The 23,784-nt window shown below is 40.5% G+C and overlaps 2 long non-coding RNA genes across 2 annotated transcripts in view; one reads left to right on the forward strand and one right to left on the reverse strand.

Moving 5' to 3' along the window:
• Nucleotides 1–23,784, forward strand: part of LOC116587068 — a 119,491-nt gene that overhangs the window by 59,976 nt on the left and 35,731 nt on the right. The gene's annotated exons all lie outside the window — the stretch shown is intronic.
• Nucleotides 1,894–7,839, reverse strand: LOC116587066. The gene is made up of 3 exons (XR_004284290.1): nucleotides 7,733–7,839; nucleotides 3,398–3,602; nucleotides 1,894–1,975 (listed from the first exon to the last, which is right to left on the reverse strand). It is a non-coding gene; the product is annotated as an uncharacterized LOC116587066 (long non-coding RNA).

Consider the following 23,784-nt stretch of genomic DNA (forward strand, 5'->3'; position numbering starts at 1 on the left):
CTTAGGCTATCCAAAGTAGTTGTTTCTGCTAGGGTTGATATTGTTTTTAGGGTCCAGACCATCCTGAATGGGCCTGTTCAAGTACATTTGCATTAGTTTCTATAAATACTGATCCCCACACAAATAATTTACACGTATGGATTTTTATGCTTTGTTTCTGTACCTGCTATTTAGATCCTGGTAGCCCTAAAAAATGAAATTTTAGTAATTGCTTATACTTGTTAAAAGTATGGAAAAGCCAGTGTTAATAGATCAATCTTCAAGGTTCTTACTGGTGAGGCACCTGATCCTGTGGCTTAGCCAGGCAAGTTTTCATTATTACAAATGTCCAGGCTGGCAATTCTTTATGCTATGCAGACTTACAGGTGAAATAGTTTCTGACGGAAGGTGCCAGGTTTTGATGTTTGGAGTCTGGCAGTGATGGATTCAAGACCAAGGAAACTCATTAAACTGGGGCCTTGGTCTTCAATCAGGTATCAGTTTTGCCGCATGTGTGGCAAAACCCAAAATGTCTTCTGAGTTTGGCTGGATTTCTGATGGATTGGGTTGCCCCAAAGTGGAGCCAGGGTACGTTGTTTTCACATGGCACTGGAAGCCATAGATCATTCCAAATGAATGCTGTGTGTACTAATCAACAACATTTGGGGTAGAATTATTCCCAGGAAAGCTGTGGCCAAACTTGGATCCGTTAGGGACATAATCTGATAATGACAGCAGTGACCATGAGGTTGAATGTCTCTATTGTTTAAGCCGCAGACATTTTAAAATAAATGCCCAATTCATTGCACTTCACATTGGCTAACAGGCACATGCAGGAATGAAGTAGCACTACTTATTAGATCTAAATCTTAACTACACTTCATTCCACAAACAGAAAGTAATCACCTAAATTTTCCCGAAGACTGTTCAAGTATTATTGTTACAGCAGCTGTTCTGGGAACATCTGTGTATCATCCATCTGTTTGTTATCTAAATCTAATTTCACTTTGTGTTGTATTATTTTATCATTGCTTTAGTGTCTGAAGTGATACCTATAATATTTGGCTTAAAGAACTCTGTCTCTTACTCTAGAGTTGTTAATAAAAAAAAAAGATGATATTTTCTCACCCTTTGATATGCAATTTATTTTCCCCTATTTCTGTTTATCTCACATTGTTTATTTTCCCGTTACTGATGCCAACAGGAATGATTACTATGATTACTAGGAAGTGTATACAGCCTTATTCCACAGATTTCAAAGTTGGTGACTTTCAGAAAATATAAAGCATAATGTTCCATATTGGAGATGTTATTTCTAAGTGGAAAAAAAAAAAAAGACGCAAAATAGTAGCAATGAGATCAAATGAAGGAATTGATATTGAGCTTTGTTTTTGTTAAATCTCAGGGTGAGTACTAAATTTATTTGTTTATTGTAGTCTCTTAGAGAAGAATATATTCAGTTAACCAAAATCTAAATTCTAACATTTTTTCTGCACACCCCATTTTCTAATATCAGTAAACTTAAGAAATATAAAGTTTATTAAATGGAAATTTATAGATGAACTTTCACCTTTCATATCATTGTGATTCAACATGAGAAAAGGAAAAAAGACCCAGCTCAGGTAAGAATTATTTGCTCAAAACCTTATTTTACACCAAAACCAGCAGGAAAACAAAGTAAGGGCAAAGGTATTAGTTTATGAATATTCAGTAGTATATGTGGAATATCATTGTTTTCATGGTCCAGGATCTCTTCTAAGTCCCTGAAGTTTAGAGCTTAAATAGAGTTTAATATAATTTGAATGCCTACATATTCTGTGCAGGAGATTCCTGAATACATGAAGTGACAGTTATTATTAATATTGAATTAGTTATCTCATTTTAAAGTAAGAGACCACTTAAGCTATAACATGCCATTTTTTATTTCACATAAGTTTGCTTAGTGAGTTCTTCATGAATCTCTCGGTGTAGTGTTCAGGGGCTTTTTGTTCTTGTCCTTGAGTGAGAACACACGAAGATGGGGAAGAGAATATTATTTTTCTATTTCAAGGAAGTGAGTGAGATTTGTAATACCATTTGTGAGAGAATGACCTTTTAATGAAATGGCTGCGATCTGTTGTTATTTAGTTTAATATTTACCATTTCAGGCAAAAGATTGGTGCACGTTTTTTCCTTCTTTGGAAGTACATTAGTTACTATGGCAACAATTCATTGGCAGAAACAGAGTTTTCAAAGACTCACACATATAAACTTAATTTAAGCATTGGATTGGAATTTATACCCTTGTAGTTAGAAATGAAGACAATCATATAGAAATAGTTTCTTATATGGAGCTGGATCATTGCATATTTATAAATAATCCATGCATCTAAAACAAGGGCCTGTGACCTACAGAAGGGAATTTCACTTCAAGTTGTGAAGTTTTCTTCTTTATCTGTTACCTCCAATTAAAATTTGGGAGTCCCTTCTAATTCTTTTTTTGACCTGACAGATTTTAATATTCTGCTCTAAAATATGACCAATTTTAGTTCCTTTAACATTTTTTTTCTTTGAGAACCTGTCTGGAATTACAATTTTCTGTCACTGGCAAACTTTCCTTAGCTAGTAGAATTGTATCGGTGTATTCTCCATGGCTGGATTAGACATTCTGCGTTGTTGGGCATGGCCGGCCATTCATTAGAGCACTAAACAGTTGTGACTTCCAGATTATTCTCATGACATACATCATGAAGTGGGTGTGGAAAGGAGCTAAGAGGGCTCTTCAGTGGGATTCTTCCATAGATTTAGTTTCTAACGGAAATAAACCAGAAACATTCCAGACCTCAGGAGGTTTTAGATTTCTGGGAAGGTTCAGTAAAAACTTTTCTTCTTTCTCCTCCTTCCCAAGTGGCAGCTGGAGGGTAAAATAATTGAGAGCAGCCAAGTTGGAGGATGTACTTCTGTGAGAGTCAAATGGACCAGAACCAGGACTGGCTACAGTTACTCGCCCAGTGGGAGAAAATGCTTGATGCTACTTGGGTCCCGTCTGTGGAATAGCAGCAGAGATGATGGTGTTTTTCCAACAAGGAGCTCACACCCTAGAGGGAAAGGTGGAGGCTGACCTAAGTGGTCTCAGTATTTTCTGCCCAATTCGGCAGTCAGGAAAGTCACACCACCTGTGTGGGGCAGAGTGGAGAGGCCACCTGGAGGGCTGTACCTGAAGTCTGGCAGAAGTGGTTTCCCTAATGGCAGCTACCTATAGCATGTGCAGCCTTCCTGGTCTCTGTGATTGCTCAGAACGCTGAGCCTTCTTCGTATCACTCTGTTCCACCAGCTCGGGGGACTCTGATGCTTTCCTGCAGGACTCCACCTTTTGATTCTTACCTATCACCCTTCCATCTCCATCTGCCATCCCTGCGGATTTAGCCATTTCCATTACCTTACTACTTCTTATTTTCTTCTTGCATGACCAGCGGTCAGCACTTGAAGATTGCTCTCTTTTCGTCCTGAACACTCTTCCGCCCTGACCTGTATCGTCAGCTACTTTGCCAGGTACCTGCCCAGGGCACTATCCGCTTTCTCTGCTCATCTTGATTTGGCAAGCAGTCCTGGAGAAAGTCACAACCCAAGGCCAATTAGTTGACCTGGAAGAAAAATGACATTAATAATGGAGTAAGTGGTGAGGAAGAGGTTAGTTTCAATTAAACCCTCCGTTTGGATCAGTAATTCTTTATTAGTGTCTAATTGATTCTCTTTTAAAAATTCCATCCCACACAGTGACGGCTTCAATCTGTTTTACTCTTTGCAAGACCAACTCCTACCCTTCTGTCTCCTTAAAATGACCTTACTTTTTCTACTTTATTGAAAAATTTAAACCCTCTAATTTGGTGTCTCCCAGCTTTCTCTTCTGCACCTCAGGCTTTCTGCCATCCTCTCTTAACTTTCCTTTAGGAGAAGTGTAGGAGAAGCACTTATCTGTCATTTTCCTGAGCCTGTCCTGCTGTCCTGCTGCATGTCTTTGGGGAGTCGATTCCTTGGCAGCTCCCTTCTCTAATGCATCTCCAAATCACTTTCTGTTCACTGGCTCTTCACCCTCTGCCTACAAACATGTACAGATGCATTTTTTTTTTAAATTACTCATTCATTTTAGAGAGAATGCATGTGTGCACATGCACATGATTGGGACGGAGGGGCAGAGGGAGAGAATCCTCAAGCAGACTCCCTGCTGAGCAGGTGTCAGACAAGAGGCTCCATCTCATGACCCAAGAGATCATGACCTGAGCTGATGCTTAACTGAGTTTAGAGTTAGACGCTTAACTGACTGAGCCACCCAGGTGTCCCAAATGCATCTGTTTTAAAACGTTCTCTTGACCCTCTGTCTTCTCCAGAGATCTCTTCTTGTTCACCGACAGATTGCCCCGAATTATTCTGTGCTTGTTGCCTCCACTTCTTAACCAGTCGGTCTCTAACCTCTGACATGTGGGCTTGGTTTCAGCAACTCCCGGAGACATGTCTGGTGACGGGCCTCTTCGAGGCCATAGTTAGGACTTTCTCACTTATCCTGTTATTCAGCTTTTTACCCTCATCAAAGGCCTGCCTTTTCCTGGGGTTCCCTTTTCTGAATGTTCTTACCATCTCTGCGGGGACATTTTCCTCTTTTTCTCAGTCATTTTCTATTATTACATACTTTCAGTGTTAATCTTATGACTACTGTGGGTTCAGTAATTACCTCCGTGGAGATGACGCTGTGCTTCCATTCTGAATCCTGAGGCCCATTTTCTCATTCTCTGATGCTCGTCTCTAGCCGGGATTGTAGTGGTGCCTAAAGGGCCACAGGCTTGATCATACCATTTCCCCTTCAGATGCACTTCTGATTTCTGACTTCTGTTACTGGCCAGACTTCTGGCCAGACTTCTTTCCTTCTGGCTCTCAAGCCCCACTTTTTAAAATTCCCATTCTTTCAGTTCCTCTTGCCCTACCTCTGTCATGAGTCTTGAGACAGTCTTCCTGTTTTTCTTCCCACGACAACCACCCCAGTTCCGACTTCACCAGTCTATTCGTCACGTTACTCAGTGGCTGCCTGTTCAGTTTCCCTCCTCCAGTGCTGTCGATCTCCAGCCTTGCCTGCAGACACCAGATGAGCCCCCCTAAGCAAAACTCTGTTCGTGCTGTAATTTGATGTTTAAATGGAAGTTTCAGCAGCAAGGCACTAGACCATCAGCAGGTTTTCAAAGGCAGTCAGGGAATTGGCTTCACAATTTTGAAATCCTCCACCCATAAGGGAGATTTTGATGAGTTCAGAGACTGAGTTTGGGAAATAATTCTGAGGATGGACGGGAGTTGTGCTGTGAGCCCCACTTACCTGCACTGTTTTGGGATAGGGATGTCTTCAGGACTGAAGAACGATGCTTCCGTGGGGCCCCTCAGAGGCCTCAAGTCAGTTGCAGCTAAAGAACACAGCAGGATGGCCTTGACTCCCGTGCGGAGAAGCTAAAGCAGCCTGTCAAAGCAGAACAAACAGCCGAGCCTGGATGCTGCCGCCCCTCCGAGCAGGAGTGTCAGTCTGGCGCGGTTCGAGGGGGGATTCTGCCCAAGGGAGCAGGTGTCAGGTTCCGGGTGGGGGTCAAGTAAAATGGTATGTGTGTCCTGCCGGGGATAGAGCTCACTGGAGAGGGGGAGGCTAGCAAAAGGTGAGGTCTAGCTCCTGATGTAGATTTCAGAGGGACACATGGGCAACTGGAGAAAGTACTCTGAGAAGAAATCAACTTTAAGTAGTTGCTAGGCCCGACAATGACTGAGCTACCTCACAGCAGTGCTAGATAGGATGGATTCTTCCAGCCACTGAGCCTTTGCTTGCACCCCCAAGCCCCTCAGCCGTGGCAGGCGTAGAGACATCAGCTCGTACGTGGAGGCCGCAGGAACACAGAGAGACCTCCGGCATAGGCTGGACCCAGGCACCGGGCAGCATGTCTGCAGATGGGGGGGATGGAGCGGTGAGGCATTACTTCTGCATGAGGGTTGAAGAGTTGATCATGTATTACCCTGGACATTTTGCATCACTGAATTAAGGTTGTATCTGGATAAAGTGGTCTTTTGATTACGTAAGAGAGGCCAAAAACGCCATGAGATTTGGCAGAGTTTGCTTTCTATAGCAGAAGGACAGCCCTGCTGAGCAAACATAAAGGCACAGTAAGAAACCCACCCCCTTGCCCAGAAAGAAAAAAAAAAGTTGCTTTTATAATGACACACCGCAAGTCCTCTTTGTGTAGTGAACTGGCTAAGATCACCTGTTTTCCGTGTCTACTGAAATAGAACAGAGCCTGCGTGGTGGTTTCCAGAGCACTCTTTCTTCAGCTTTATCTTGCATTCAGTTCATGCTTTTTCAGCAAAGATTTGAGTGCCACTTTTGCTACTCATAACTGAATTTTTGGATAGGTTACAGAATCTCCTGGGGCTTTATTTTTTTGTCCATAAAGTTGACAGTAACCTGTACGCTCTAGGTTTATTGTGAAGATTAAATGCAAGATTGTATCTAAATCATCTAACACAATTGTGGTAGTTATCTGTTGCACTGGAACACATTAGCTTAAAATTGAGCACAATAAAACAATGCACATTTATTGTCTCAGGGTTTTTCTGTGAGGCAGAAATCCAGCCGCAGCTCAGCCCGGAGCTCAGATCCTCTGACAAGTCCGCATCGAAGTGTCAGCTGGGGCAGTAGTCTTCTCCAGACTGCGCGGGACAAGACAGCATGTCCCGGCTCCCTCCTGTGGCTCAGATCCTTGCCGGTATTGGCTGGAGCCATCAGTTTCTTGTCATGAGGCCCTCCGACAGGACGGCTCCCAGTGTGTAAGCTGGCTTCTCCCAGAGCGACCAAAAGAGAGAGGGAGCAAGATGGAAGCCACAGTAGTCAAAGGTGGAAGAGACCTTACTTCATCATGTTGTGTTTTAATTCATTAGGAGTGAGTAATTATGGGGCACCTGGGTGCTCAGTCTATCAGGCATCTGCCTTCGGCTTGGGTCATGATCCCAGGGTCCTGGGAGCTAGTCCAGCATCGGGCTCCCTCTCCCTCTGCCCCTCCCCCGTGCTCATGTACTCACTCTCTCTGAAATGAATAAATATAATCTTAAAAAAGAAGTCATTATGTCCTGCCAACAACCAAGAGGAAGGGTTTGCACGGGGCCTGAATATCATGATTTGGGATCATGGTGGGCCATCCTGGAGGCTGCCTGACATGCTCAGGGTCTAGAATAGCTGCTGTTTCCTCCTTACGTACCCTGTGTCAGTACCAGCTTCATATGCAGCTTTCTCTTGGCCCTCCATCGAGGGCACTGTCCTTCCTCTGAGCTCATGTAGCACATTGTGGCCCTCCATTTGTTTTTCTCATCACTTTTTCTTTATTAATTAGATAATGGCATTCTGCTATCTATGACGATACAGAGACGGATGAGGTATTTTTCCTTCTCCAGGAAGGACCGCCATGTGTTGCTCAGCTCCAAAGGACCTGGTTATGTTGTATATAGTATATGTTTAGTTCTGTGACGGAGCTGGCCCCTTCCCAAGGAGCTCCGTGAATAGCCAAGAATGGTAGATTTGCAAACGAAGAGCCACAATAGCGCAGTGCAAGAAAGAGAAAACGAACTGTGTGTGGTTAAGCAGGGAAAGGCTGTATGAGCTGGGCTGGTAAAGTGAGAGAGGATTTGCAAGGAGGAAGAAAAAGAAAGGAAAGGAAGGGAGCAAAAAAGAGAGAAGAAAGCAGAACGCATTTTAGACCTCACGGTGATGAGTCTCTGCCGTCCGCATTCTCTCTCCCGCTCTCCCTGTCTGTGACAGTGGTTGGCGAACTGGCGCCCATGGGCCAAATCCGACGATGCACTTGTTGCTACCCGCATGTAAATAAAGTCTTACTGGAACACCAGCACAGTCATTCATTCATGTATTTTTTGTAGCTGCTTTCATGCAGCAACAGAGGTGATAAATGTGGCAGATTCTTTAAGTCTGAGCTATTTGCTCCCTGCCCCTTTACAGGAGTTTACTGATGCCTGCTCTCTGATACACGCATGGTACAGAAGTAGAGGCTCCTATGTTTGCTACACTGAATGGCTGAATAATCTCCATCGGCTGTAATTCCTCTGTACACGGCTGCATAAAGAATCAGTCTGCTTTCAGTCAGTGGCTTAGATGATTCTTTATCAGTGATTCTTGACAAATGTTTTAACTGACACATAGCTCTCCATAATAATGAGAAAGCCTTTTGAAGCAAGAAATAAATAGCAACTGTGCTATTCTCTAGATCTGAGAGAAAATGATGTAGTTTTTCTAGCTTAGAAAATGTTATTTAAATGTTTTAATGAACTTTCTTTCTTTTAAAAAATAGGCCAGCCAAATAAAGGATGGAACATGACAGATGTAACAATGGGACTCTTGCGAATAAAGGATTAAGTCCTATAATATCATAAAGAAAGTACCCAAGAGAATTTTATAGAATGTGCTCTCCATTGAGGCTGAGGAATATCTTTTATGTAACTTATAATTATACAAGAACCTCAAAGCATCAGCCACAAATTCAGCATCAAGTGACTTAAACAGTTTTTGCAACTGTGCATGTATTATTATTCATAAACATGAAGTAGTAGCACAGGCACATCAACTTTAATGAAATACAAGAAATTTCAGATATTTACATGAACTAGATAATGGGAATCTGTTGAAGCATTTCTTTTTAAAACCTTGGATACCTAGTAAATAAACTGTAGTAATAAATGCAACTAATTACTTGCATTTGTAGCAAAACTAACTGGTGATTAAAATTTCAGTTTTTTTGTCCAGTCCCTTAAAATGAAACACAGGTGTAAAAACTGAACTTAAATGTTTTGGGAAAAGCAAACTTCTGTATCCTTTATAGACTTGAATCATACTTCTGTACATTCCATTTTAATTACAGTGTTCGATGACCAGTTTGATGACCAGAAATTATTAACCTACTAATGTTCCAACTGGTTGAAAAGGCAAATAGTATCACAGATACTTTGTAAATTATTGTTTAATGATGTTTCTGAGTAATTTTTGGCCAGAAAACCATGTTCAGTTTCTTGCGTTCTACAAAGCATCACTGCAATGATAGTACCTCTAAAACTGGTTCCCAGAAACCTCACCTTTGCCTCATCCATGGTATCAAAGATGAAGATAGATTTTCCTGTAGAGATGAGCACTGGTGTTTGATGCCAGGGGTGGTGGTGGTAAATAAAACTCCTGAGTTTGGGGGTGCCTGGTTGCCTCAGTTGGTTGGGCATCTGCCTTTGCCTCAGATCATGATCCTGGGGTCCAGGGATCGAGACCCGCATGGTGTTCCCTGCTCAGTGGGAAGCCTGCTTCTCCCTCTCTCACTCCCGCTGCTTGTGTTCCTTCTCTCATTGTGTCCCTGTCAAATAAATACATAAAATCTTTAAAACAAAACAAACAAAACAAAAAGCAGAGCTGGAGGCATCACGATTCTGGACTTAAGCTATATTATAAAGCTGTAGTCATTAAGACAGTATGGTACTGGCATAAAAACAGACACATAGATCAATGGAACAGAATTAAAAAACCCAGGAATGGACTCACAACTGTATAGTCAACTAATCTTTAACAAAAAAGGAAAGACTATCTGATGGAAAAAAGACAATGTCTTTATCATATGGTGCTAGGGAAACTGGACACAACATGCAGAAGAATGAAACTGGACCGCTTTCTTAAACCATACAAAAGAATGAATTCAAAATGGATGAAGGACTTAACGTGAGACAGGAAACATTCAAAATCCTGGAGGAGATTATAGGCAGCCATCTCTTTGACCTGGGCCATAGCAACTTTTTACTAGCAATTTTGAGGTTTATAATATAATATTGTTGATTATAATCACCACGCTGTGCATTAGATCTCTAGGGCTTTTTAATCTGTTAGTTGCAAGTTTATATTCTTAAAAAAATCTCCCAATTCCCCCACCCACAGCCTCTGTAATTACCATTCTATTCTGTTTTTTATTAGTTCAGGTTTTTTAGATTCTACATTGATATCATAGACAATTTGCCTTTCTCTTTCTGATTTATCTCACTTAATATAATGATCTCAGGGTCTATCTATGTTGTTGCAAGATTTCCTTCTTTCTCATAGTTGAATAATACTCCACTGTATATATGTGTATACACATAAGTGTATGTGTATGTGTATACACATATAAACATACAGTATGTGTATACACATATTACACATATTCCACATATACACATATTACACTGTATATATGTGTATATGTGTATACGCATATTCCACATATTCCACATATACACATATTCCATTGTATACGTGTGTATACACATCAACAGATGAAGGGGTAATATTCCACTGTATATGTGTGTATGTGTATACATGTGTATACACACATATACAGTGGTAATATTCCACTGTATATGTGTGTATGTGTATACATGTGTATACACACATATACAGTGGTAATATTCCACTGTATATGTGTGTATGTGTATACATGTGTATACACACATATACAGTGGAATATTACCCCTTCATCTGTTGATGTGTATACACACGTATACAATGGAATATGTGTATATGTGGAATATGTGGAATATGCATATACACATATACACATATATACAGTGTAATATGTGTATATGTGGAATATGTGTAATATGTGTATACACATACTGTATGTATATGTGTATACACATGTGTATACATGTGTATACACATGCACACATATATAGTGGAATATTACCCCTTCATCTGTTGATGGACACTGATTGTTTTTCTATCTTGGCTATTGTGAAAAATGCTGTAATAAACATGGGAATGCAGGTGTCTTTTCAATATCCTATTTTAATTTTCTTTAGCTAACCCATCTAGGGGTTGGATTGCTGGATTATATGGTAGTTTCATTTTTTTGAGGAACCTCTGTGCTGTTTTCCATCCACAGTGACTACACTTGGCCATTTGAATGTCTTCTTTGCTAAAATATGTATATTTAGTTACCCATTGCCCACTTTTTAATTGGATTATTTATGGGGTTTGGTTGTTGTTGTTGTTGAGTTGTATGAGTTCTTTATCTATTTTGGATATTTAACCTCTTATCTGATATATGGTTTGCAAATATTTTCTCCCAATCTGTAGATTGCCTTTTTACTTTATTATTATTATTATTACTATTTTTGCTGTGCAAAATCTGTTTCTATTTATTTTGTTGCTTGATTTGCTCACAGTTTGGCTACTGGGAACTTTTATGTTGGTTCTTAGACCCCTTTGCAAACCCTATCATTGTATGTGTGTATAGTTTTTTTGTTTCCTCTTCTTTGTCTTCATCTCTTCTTCCTTAACACTGCCCTATTTTGCAGCACCACACGATGCTTCAGGTTCATCATGTGTATTTCTTCTCCAGTACTAGTATCAGTCATTGTTCTCAAAAACTCAGGTTCCTGTCATTGGAAAATGGTATTAGACACCAAGATGTGGGCATTAGGTGTGCTCATTTTCACTGGGATGTCATTACTTCTAGGCCCTTGCAGCTGAACAGAGCAAGGAAATATATGTATGTGTACTAACTGGTATGCATATTCATCTCAAGAAATACTTTTATGTGTAAGATATATATCTGTGTTAAGCTAAACATGAGTTTATACTAATGTCTCTGACTCTAATTCTTTACCACAAGGACCAGTCTAGCCTCTTCTCCTTGTTTCTTTGTAACCTGTACTCCAATAGTAAGAAACCTGATTTTCACCATCTGCCATTTATTTAATTTTCTAATTCTAGCATATGTATATTGAATTATCATACTTTTGTATACAATTATCATACTTCTGAATCTGTATCTGTCATGGGAAACAAACTTTATGAACTAGAGTGCAGTTTCTTCTGTGTTTCGTTTTACAGGCTCAACACTTTTCCAGTGTTGCTTAAGTCAGTATTTTTTCTCCCACTCTAATCAGTGAGGTAGTTTTATACATTTGTAATATAAGTTGTTTTGTCACATTTTGCATTCCATTCTGGGATCCTCAATCTCCTAAATGATGTTTTAAAAATTTACATATGATTAAGAGTTACTCTCTCTGCTAAGATCTATAGATTTGGATATTAATTCAATATCCAAATATAGATTGGATATTAATTTAATGGATATACCATTATAGTATTGTACAGACTAATTTTACCATCCTAAAAATCCCGTTTCATCCATCCAGCCCTCCCACCTTCCCCTTAAATCCCTAGAAATCACTCTTCTTTTTACCATTTCTATAATTTTGCCTTTCCCAGAATGCTGTGTAATTGGAATCATATGGTAGTATGTAGACTGAATCATTTTAGTTAACAATATGCATTTATGATTCATCCATGTCTTTTTATGGCTTCATTCGTCATTGCTCTTTATCATGGAATAATCTCCATTGTACTGAGGTACCAGAGTTTGTTTATCCATTTACCTATAAAAGGACATCTTGTTTTATTGCAGTTTTGGGTGATTATGAATAAACTGCTATAAACATTCATCTTCAGGTTTTTATGTGGACAAAAGTTTTCAGTTCATTTGAGTGAATTTCTAAGAGTTTAATTCCTGGATCATGGGGTAAGACTATGTTTGACTTTGTAAGATGTTAACACCGAATGACCCTCCATTCCTGGGGAATAAAACAAAGAAAAAAACCAAACAACATTCTCTCCCATATGCAGTTTTCTACCATGATAGCCATGGATAAAGATAGCAGTTCAGTTAGTATCTTTTGTAGGTGACTGGGATGGACAGGATCTCAACTGCCTTTTCTACAAATGCTAAAGGTTTTCAAAGTTAGAAAAGAAGGTCCTACCATTGGTAAGCAGTTAACAGCTGAAGAACTTAAGGAAACAGGTTTTTAGGGGCTGGTTATACCTGAAAATTATGTGGTTCACTTCTAACTGATTGCTATCTGTATGTGTTGTGTATGTGTAATTGATATAATGGCAGCTTATTCAGGCAAATCCTGGTTTTCCCCTCTACTGTTTTACTGAAACAAAGTGGAAGGTTAAAGAGGCATCACATATAGGTCAGTGTCCCAGGCAATAAGATAAGGTATTGTTTTATTGCCAAAAAGCTGGATCCACTGCACCATACATGCAGCACACACACGTATATGTCATCAGAGAGATAAATGGTTGGCTAATTTGATGAGTGGAGCAAAGGAGATGGAGGCTACTGCACCAGCTATTTTCTATGGAAGTAGACACTAGGCAACACAAAGAAATAGCTGACAACCATATGCCAAGGCTCTATAATCGTGGCTCAGAGAAGGGATTCCTGGTGTTGTTATACTGTGGCAAGGAGTAATTCCAAGGAGATTAATCTGAAAAAAATGTGTACTTATCCACAACTGTACCAGTTCCTCCTTTGTGGACTCCAGAGCCTGGCTTGCTAATAGTGTGGCACTAGAAAAATCTGTACAGCAGTGTCCTCACTGTTAGACACACTGAGTCTTTCATCTTACAGTGAAACATACTGTTTCCACTGAAATATCCCGATGACCATCTGCACAGCTTTCTTATTTTTGGCAAGTCCCCTCCTTAGTGAACTCTTGGGGCAGCAACTTCTTTCTTATTCAAAACCATGTAGATTAAGGCTCCTGACTACTTGACAGTCAGCTCACTCAGCTCACTGAGCTTCAAGTGTATGCCTGTGAATTATGACCATATTCTACCGTATGAGTGGAATTGCTTTAGAGCCTCCAGTGAAGGAGAGAACACAGGGGTGGTGATTGGACTTCTACTATCCATTGAGTCGTAGGGCTCTCACTGATGCAGGCAGGGCTTCCATTGCATCTCCTGATTCGTGTGTGGTTCAAGAGTTGAGTAGAGACTATCACATGGCAAAACAGAATTCTAAGGCTGGCTGCAGAGTGAACATTTGGGTCAGTGGGGCACAGAGTATGGAAACAAAAGCACGTTCTTGTTAATGCAAGTTTACCTGAGCAGCTCCATACTTTCCGTTTTTTGGTTCTTTTTCCTAGAACTTTTTTGCTGGGAAGCATTTAGAATTTTGTTGTTACATGTAACTTTGTTGTTACAAACCAAGAAGTAACACTAGAAATAAAAAATGAATAGCCATTGGGAACTATTAGAGCAGAGATGGAGCAATGATCAGTCCGACTTTTTATCAGTGCTGGAGCTTCCTCAGCAAGCCAGTCCTATCCTGGAACCAATATGTTGTTTTTAGAATTTTTTTTTTTTAAAGATTTTTTTTTATTTATTTGTCAGAGAGAGAGAGAGCATGAACACAGGCAGACAGAATGGCAGGCAGAGGCAGAGGGAGAAGCAGACTCCCTGCTGAGCAAGGAGCCCGATGTGGGACTCGATCCCAGGACGCTGGGATCATGACCTGAGCCGAAGGCAGCTGCTTAACCAACTGAGCCACCAGGCATCCCCAATATGTTGTTTTTAGTTTCACTTCTATTTACATACACATCTGACTTCGGTTTTCTCTTACTTGCAACCAAAATAATCTTAGGAGACTAAGGAAGGAAGGGCTGACTTGATGCTTACGTGTAAAGATATTCGGTTGGAGTTACACAGTAAGGATATGGAAAAATGGATTTAATGATCAGAGAGTTGTAAATGGAAGGTGTTTGGGACTTACCAGTGCCTGTTGATCACATTAACCAGAGGGTATATTGAGTAAGACTAGAAGATGTTTAAGGGTAGAAGTTGAAGAATAACGAAGTTTAATAGGTAGGCGTAGTAAGAATAATCAGCTAAAGTTGTTGAGAAATCGTTGCAAGAGAAGAAACCTAAGTCTGTAAGTTTTGGAAACTGTAGAGATCAAAACAAGGACAAAAAATTTTAAAGAGGATTTATCAAAATATGAATTAGTGATGTGTGTCTTTGAGTATTGGGGATATGGATGGTTTACTTCTCTCTGTCTTACTTTTTTTTTTTTTTAAGATTTTATTTATTTATTTATTTATTTGACAGACAGAGATCACAAGCAGGCAGAGAGGCAGGCAGAGAGTGAGGGGGGGAGCAGGCTTCCTCCCCGAGCAGGGAGCCCGACGCGGGACTCGATCCCAGGACCCTGGGATCATGACCTGAGCCGAAGGCAGAGGCTTAACCACCGAGCCACCCAGGTGCCCCTGTCCTACCTTTTACTAATTTTCTATGAGGATTGCTTCCGAAATAAAAAAAATACATTATATATAAAAATAAACTAAACTTAAAAATATCCTTTTTATGGATTTTTCTTCCCTAGAGAAGAATAACTAATCAAGACTTTCCAAAGTCATTGAGTAAAAGGATGCAGCTATAAAACCTGGAAATAGGACACATTCTGAAAAACTTTCAGTCTCTATGTCCAGAGAAGCAATGAGATGAATTAAAGAGAAGTTGCTTTTTTTAAGAAGCTTAATTTTAATTTGACTAATATTCTGTCTGCTGCTTTGGCACTATGCCTGTGGTTTCCTTATTTTATTTTTTAAGCAACAGACTTAATACATTTGGTGAATCATTATTCATGATCCTAGCGTGTAAATATGGCAGGTTCGTTGAGTGGGTTTTTCAGGCAGTTCAAATAGTTATTGTTTGGTAAAAAATGATTTTTCTTTATGGAATGCCTGAGCTCTTCTGTAGTATCAGTTTGAAGACCACTGATCACAGGATCCCAATGACCATTTTTTTTTTTTTCCTAATCCCATTGTGCTTTATAACTAGAGACAGTACTGTATGTGGCTGAGGGAGCTCTTGATTAGGATGCAGCCCCATCCTGGACTTGAAGTGGAGAACAGCCCCCTTCTGACTAAAGGATGAGAGCTGCTGTCCCATGGGCAGGTCCCAGGGACAGGTTCTTGGGGAAGCAGGATGGGGCACACTCAGATGCTAAATAAATCTTCCTGCAAAAGGGGTGTCTGAACCTTGGACTCACCCAAACCTGAGTAAAACAGATGGCCTGGGAAAGAAAAGTGAAATGACCACAACACCCTTTTACAAACCAGCTGTTCAGCCCCTTAATTTTAATCAGTTAGCCATTTTAACATACTCTGTTGACAATAAAGTAAATGTTTACTAATGTCTGGAGTACTAAGATTTTGAAACATATTTCTAAACTTAGTTTTGCATTTAATAGATTTTTTGTCCAGTGCTTTCTTCTCCAGTTCTTAAAATCTATCCAAAATACTGTTTGGGTCTGATCAGTTTTCATAGCAGGAGCCTGAATGTTTCAATAGCTAAGGCAGTAGGACCTAGAACATGAATGTGGAGAGCATGTGATAGTTCTTTATTAATAACTTTTTTCTTACTTATTTAATCCGAACCTCATAATTACAAATAGCGTGCCCCAATTTTTAATGGTTCTGTTACTCTGAGTCTAAATAAGACTTTAAGTAACAGAAAACCAAACCAGCGTTGACTCAAAGCTAATAAGCCATGTGCAAGAACAAGTTCAGAAGTAGAAGGTCCTAGGGCTGGTCAGTTCAGAATCTCAGCAGATTCCTGATTCAGGTTATCTCTAACCTTTCAGCCTGTTCCACTGACTTGTTCTTTCAGGCTCATTTCCCCAAAGTTAAGTGCCCATGTTCTAGGCATCAAATGAAATCAACAAAAGTCAGAAGCAGGAAAAGGAAGAAGTATACTAGTATGTTTCAGGATTTTTTTTGTCACAAAAAATATTTCCAAAGCCCTCAGCAGATTTACCCTCCTGGTTTAGCATTTGGAATGGTATTATAGGCCCCCAGCTAGACAGATCATTAACTGGGGAGAGAAACGGTTGGCATGTTTCTCACATTGGAGCCCCCAGGGTCAGTGGCATCAGCATCACATGCGAGCTTGTTAACAGTGCACATTCTCGGGCCCCATCCCACACCCATGGGTAAGGAACTCTGGCCACGCCCAGCAAACTGTTTGCTGAGCCCTGGAGATGAAGCTGATGGGAGATAGAGGTTGAGAACCTTTGACTGGAATTGGTTGCAGTTTGTCTGGTGCTGGGGAGAAGCACGGCTTTCCCCAAAAGCATGGTCACAAAACAGGGTTTGGTTTACACAGAAGGAAAGAACAGTGATTAATGGGTAATTGACCCACATTGGAGACCTCGATATTTAATTTTATGTTTGGTATGCAACATGGTAGTCCATTTTATAAGCAGGCTTTTAGAGATTTTTCTTTCCAGTGTGGTGGTTAGAGACATTTTAAGGATTGGACCATTATTAAATTGTGGTTGGAGGCCTCTCAAAATGCTACCTCACTTAGTTGGGAGCTCCAGTTACCTTCAGTTATGGACGAACTTTATTGCTTTTGCATAAAATAAGTTTTCTAATAAAAGTGTTCATTTTGTGATGGAAGCAATTAGCTAATGGCTAAACACATGAATGACTTTTACTTGTTGATGGTAAGGTAAAGAGAATTGGAACAGTTTCACTGGAGTTTAGTTTTAAGATAGCTTAATGAAGAATGATTTCCATGGTTATGATTAGCTATCTGTAATATAGGCAGTTGCATTTCTCCTGTGGGAGACAGGGTTCTTTTGTACATATAACAACTATTCAGTCTATTTTGAAGTTTTTATTGGGATGTTTTCAGGTGGCAGGTGGAGTAATGGAAACAGATTTATCACAGCCAGCGAGCGGAGCTCTCACTGAGCCCAAGCATTGCTCACTGCACGCCTTATTTGACTATTTCAGTGAATTAGAAGAAATCATTTGGGATCCCGTGATGTTGCCACAGCAACCACTCATCATTGTAAAAATGCCATGGGGACAGAAGGAGTGAGACACTAACCAGATCCCCAGGTGTGTTTCTCTTGACCTGGCTGTATGAAGACTGCCATGTAGTGGGAAGTTCTGAAGCAGAGAAGAGGAAGGTGAACCCCGTCTGCTGCTTACATTTTCCTCTAGGACCTCTGCCTTCTGTTACTTCCTGCGTTCTTTGTTGAGGGCTACATAACAAATACCACAAACTGAGGGGCTTCAGGCAATTTCCATTTATTACCTCATAATTTCTAGGGGGTCAAGAGGCCAGACAAGATTAACTGGGCCTTCGGCTCAGAGTCTTCCAGACTGAAATCAAAGTGTCAGTGGAGGTTCAGTTGGATCCAAGGCTCAGGGGCCTTCTCCGGGCTCCTGGGTTGTTGACAGAAATGACTTCCCTGCGGTTGTAGGACTGAGGCCTCCCCCTTCTTGCTGGCTGTGACCTAAGGTTCACTCTCAGCTCTGGAGGCCTGCCACCATTCTCTGCCACATACATCACCCTCTCACAGACCCTCTCTACAATGTGGCAGTTGCTCCTTCAGAACCAGGAGGAGAATCTCTTTCTTACGCTTCAAGTCTCAGACTCTAAGGAAGGCCCAGTCCTTTTTGAAGGCTCCTCTTGTTAGGTCAGAACCATACAGGGTAATCTCTCTTTTGATGAATTCAAAGTCAGTTGATTAGGGAAACTTTATTATGTCTGCAAGCATCCCTTCACCTTTTTCCTGGAAGGTAACCTAATTATGGAGGTGATGTCCCATCGTACCCATGGGTCCTGTCCACATCCAAGGAGAGGGATTTGTGTCCACTGGTTCTAGGAACCTTGCCTGACTTCTCAGAATTTTGCCTACCCTCCAGCTTACCACCCATCTCGTCATTTCAGTTCCTGTTTAGGGTACAAATGCGTGGGACTGTGGATGTGCATCTCTGGGATAACAGTGATAAAGCCCAGAAAACAAACAGGAAAACAGACAAACAGTGGCAGAATTTCTAAACACATCAAGAGGAAACAACTCGTGATTTTTCTCTGACAGTTTGCAGCTTATGAAAAAGTTGAGATAATTGCAGCTCTGAAGGTTGCCAATTTCATTCAGATGGGTTCTTTAAAAACGATCTCTGTGACAGTAGATCATGAAGGACCACATTGTCCTGGGTTTGACAGGCTACTCTGACATCAGCTGGGAGAGATGTGTTAAGTTCTAGATGCTGGGCAGAGCAGGCAATAGAAGCCAACTGTCGTTCAGTGCTAGTGGCTCAAATGTGTTCTTGGAGTCCAGTAGAACAAAGATCTCGGGACGTTCTGGATGCTGGTATTCCAGTCTGGCTCAAGCTCTCATTGGGGAATTCAGCTGGTCCATAAAATAAGGGAGTCCTAATAGTTGACTGCTTAAGGCCTCTTGAGCACCCATGGCACTGACTACCAGTGTATTTCAGTGTTGTGAGTCCTAAACAAAAGTCAAAATTCCTTCTTAGAGGAGTGCTGCTTATCCAGATCCATGCGTAGAAATAAAATCCCTTGACAATTTGCTTCTTTGTGTGAGTCAAATAATTGATGAGATAAAGACAGAAGGTAGACCTTGAATTTTCAAAAACTGTATACAGGAACTGCTGCCAATTTGTCCATGAAAAAAATTATAAAGTTTAGCTTGCTATTTCAAAGAAGCAAACTTTAATGAAAGAATATATGTGTGCTTTTCTGAATTAATAACTTGTCAGCAGCATGTCTTATAGCTGGTGAAACTAGTAAATAAAAATAATGTAAAGTGTCTTCGGTTACTGTTTCAGAAATCTCCTTTTGGGAACATGTGGTTAGTTCAGGTTATTAGATAATCTGATACCGACAGTGTGCTAGTTTAGGGGCTATGATATTTTAAAACAGGTATAGAGGCACCTGGGTGGCTCGGTGGTTAAGCGACTGTCTTGGGCTCAGGTCATGATCTCAGGGTCCTAAGATGGAGCCCCACATCGGGCTCCCTGCTCGGTGGGAAGTCTACTTTTCCCCCTCCCTCTGTTGTTACCCCTGCTTGTGCTCTCTCGCTCCCACTCTCTCTCTGTCAAATAAATAAATAACTTAAAAAAAAAAACAGGTATAGAAATGTCATGGGTGTGCAACTCATTCCCCTTTTTTTCTTTACTGAATTTCAAGAGGGAGAATGGCTAACTGACAGCACCTGTGGACATGACCCTCTTTGGAGATGGGGTCTTTGTAGATAGTCAAGTTAAGATAAAGTCATTAAAGTGGATCCTGATCCAATATAACCATGTCCTTATAAAAGGGAGGAAGTTGGACATAGAGACAGACACAACACACAGGGAAGGTGACATGAAGACGCAGGGAGACACTGTCTACAAGCCCAAGAATGTCTGAGGCTTCCAGAAGCTGGAGGGAAGCTTGGAACACATATTCCCTTGTAGCTTGCATAAGGAATGAAGCCTGCCCACATACTGATACCAGACTTCTAGGCTCCGGAGCCACAAGGTGGTAAATTTCTGTTGTTAAAATAGTCCAGTTTGCAGTACTTTGTTATGGCAGCTCCAAGAAATAATACCTGTGGGTTCTTTAAATTTTTAAAATTCTTTGTACTTAAGTGCTTGCCTACAATTGTTTCATTGATTTGCATGGTATGATCACAGTATTGGATTTGAATGCTGTTTTCTTTTGCAGATTTTTAAGTGGTTTTTAATCATTCTTCCCAGTCATAATAGATTTTCTTTGAGATCCAGAAAATTCCCGTTTCTCTGCTCCTAAGAGTTCTCTTACTGTTGCTTTTAAGATACTATTTATCATAGTTGGAGATTCTTGCCCAGAGAGGATTTCTGCCTTCCCTGGGCATTTATTGTTGTTAGGAGCATCATTTCCTCCTTTTATCAGCACAGAACCTGAAAACAAGTAGAACTGTCCTGGAAAATTTCCTCTCATACAGTTATTTTGAAGATGTTTGGAGAGAGAATATAAACATGTATTCTTTTTTTTTTTAAGGTGAGTCTGTAGGGGATGGTGTCTGGTAGTTTTCCATGGGGAGAAAGACCTGAGAGAGTGACCTCACTCAGTATGATGCCAGGCCTGAAGAAATACGTTTTTATTGCGGGTGTTTCTAAAAAAGAGAACTTTCAACCACACAGCAGGAGCTCTGTAATACCAGTTCTGCTGTGGCAGAGAGGGCGGCTCTGGAAAGTGAATTTTTTACTCTTAGAATAATTGTAGACCATCTGCTAAGGCAATCTTCAGAGAGCACCTAATTGTGTCTTTAAAGTAGATGTCACACTATCAAGTATTGTATATACATGTACACAAATGGACAACGTGCGCATAATGAGAAAAAATTGCAATACGCCAGTGGTAATGTTATTGGAATGGGGAGTTTCAGTCTTCTGTTTTCTAAATTATCCAATACATACTCTAGTCAATGTGGAAGTAGTACAGAATTAAAGAATTTTATATTAAAGGAACTTGAAAGAAATTTCCCCGACAAAACATCAGCATGTTGTGGAATTTAGGTCTTGTTTTCCCCTTTTAAAGTGTGACTGACCAGGTCTCCTTTGGGACTTGGTCAACCCAGATGCCAAAACCCATCATGCTTGTGGGGGGTGAGCCAGCTTTACCAGGCACCAGGGACTGACAGGCCTTGTGTAAAACTGAGCAAAGGGACTGACAAGCCATGCCTGGTTTTGTTGTTATTCTACGTGCCTCATTGTCCCGATGCAAAATGGACTTTTCTACAAACTGAATTTGATTTGCCATAATGGGCATGTATTGCAGGAGAAACTGATGATTAGCATAACTTTGAAGTTCACAAGTACTCTTCTTGGGAACACAGTCCCTCAAAATAGCTTAAAAATTTATATTTTAACAATTTTCTCAAAATTAGTTATCTTGATTGAAGTTGCTGAGACAGATGGGTATAGTTAGAGTAATCAAGACCAAGGAGAAGGAAACTATGTTTCGTTGTTGCTGTTGGTTTGTACTTGTGTGTGTGTGTGTGTGTGTGTGTGTGTGTATGTGTGTGTGCCTGCTAGTATTAAGTCATAGGCTGAAATATCTTGGGCTGACAATAATGAGAGGGGAACTAATACTAAAAAGGGTTATTGTGAGCATCCTATTTGTTGTCCCCAATTTTTTTTCTCTCTTGCTTTCATTTAAAAACCTATGGCAGTTGCAGGGTGTGCCTGGGTGGCTCAGTGGGTTAATGCCTCTGCCTTCGGCTCAGGTCATGATCCGAGGGTCCTGGGCCCTCTCTGTTCAGCAGGGAGCCTGCTTCCCCCTCTCTCTCTGCTTGCCTCTCTGCCTACTTGTGATCTCTGTCAAATAAATAATAAAATCTTAAAAAAAACCCCAAACCTATGGCATTTGCAAACACTGTTGTATGAAAAGGTAGGTTTTATGTTTGTGTTCTTTATGTGCATGTGTGTGGGGGGGGAGAGTGGGTGGTGGTCTATTGTATTAGAATTGACATTTTCTGCTAATGTTCAAAAAGGAGAGTATCACAGAAATTAACATTATTATTATTTGACAAAATTAGTTGTAATAATTTTTGAAGGATTTCTATTAAAACCAGGTGGGGGAAGGATTGGGGGAAAGTGAGGGACATGGCATTATTGTGACAGTTCTTTACTCAGTACCCCCAGTATGCGGGGACCTGGGCTGCCAGGTTTTAATATGTTGTCTCATGTGCTCTCACAGCAGTGCTCCCGGTGGATTTTACTGTCTCTGCGTCACTGGTAAGGAAATTGAGACTAAGCACTTGTGTTCACTTTTAAAATCTATTAGTTATAGTAATACCAACTGCTGTAACAAATAATGCCTAGGATTTCAGAGACTGAACATACTAGAAGTAGCTTTCTTATTGTGTAACAAATCATTGTCAGTGCTCCTGGTCAGGTGTCTCGTTGCTGTGATTCAGGGACACAGACTTATCTCATACTGTGGCCCAACCACCCCTACAGCTTCAGAGTCCTGTGCATTCATCTGGCATAGAGGGGAAGAGAGGGTGCAGAAGACAAAATTGCTTCTTGAACACACTTATCCAAGACTGACACATGGTACATGGGTTCATATTCCATAGGTGAGATCAACTGCTTTATGCAACATGACCATCAGGGTGTAAGGGGGGGGGGGAGCTAGGAATCATAGTTTTCTTTTTCTTTTTTTTTTTTTTAAGATTTTATTTATGTATTTGACAGACAGAGATCACAAGTAGGCAGAGAGGCAGGCAGAGAGAGGGAGAAGCAGGCTCCCTGCTGAGCTGATAGCCCGATGTGGGGCTTGATCCCAGGACTCTGGGATCATGACCTGAGCCCAAGGCAGAGGCTCTAACCCACTGAGCCACCCCAGGTGCCCCTGGGAATCATAGTTCTAATGGTAGGCACAATATATGTGGGAAACATAAATTTTGGTAGATGAAAATTATCTGTACCTCATCAGTTCATTACTGTGACATTCCCTGTACACTAAATATGCATCTGTGTTTTTCATATCACTATAATTTCATTAAAAAAACTTACATGAAATTACTACTAGAGAAAAGGGCCAGATTTCAATGCAGTAGTTCTTCTTTGTGATAAAAAAATGATGTTAATTAAATTATCGTACACTTTAATATCTATGTGAGGTAAGAGAATAAATTGAAGATAAATGGCAAGCCAACAACTATTTCACAGGGAAAGTAGATACAATTGAAGGGCATGTTTGTTTGGAATAATCGACTGTAATTTTTACTAGAAAGTTAGATATTTCTTCTAGGGTTTCTCATGGTGTTGACAAAAATTTGCTTCTGTAAAGGGGAGTTTTGAAGAGTACAGAAATTTATCCCAAAGTTTTCTTTTTGACACAGCAAAGTTGTTATTGATGTCTCCCTCTAAACAAAAGGGGTCTCTGCGTTTATGCAATTTGTAGTTTATGATGGTGCAAGTGGGGTATGACACAGTGCCTGTGGTAGTCATTCTTCCCACATGACTTTGAGATTAAGTTGTCTTAAATTTTGTGAATGAGTATTTTGATTGAGGGTATTTTGAGCACTTTGGTTTCACTCAAATTGTAACCAAAACTCAAGGACATAGCAGTCATGTAGTCAGATGAGT

The sequence above is a fragment of the Mustela erminea genome, chromosome 3, assembly GCF_009829155.1.
Source record: "Mustela erminea isolate mMusErm1 chromosome 3, mMusErm1.Pri, whole genome shotgun sequence".
NCBI classification, from domain to species: Eukaryota; Metazoa; Chordata; class Mammalia; order Carnivora; family Mustelidae; genus Mustela; species Mustela erminea.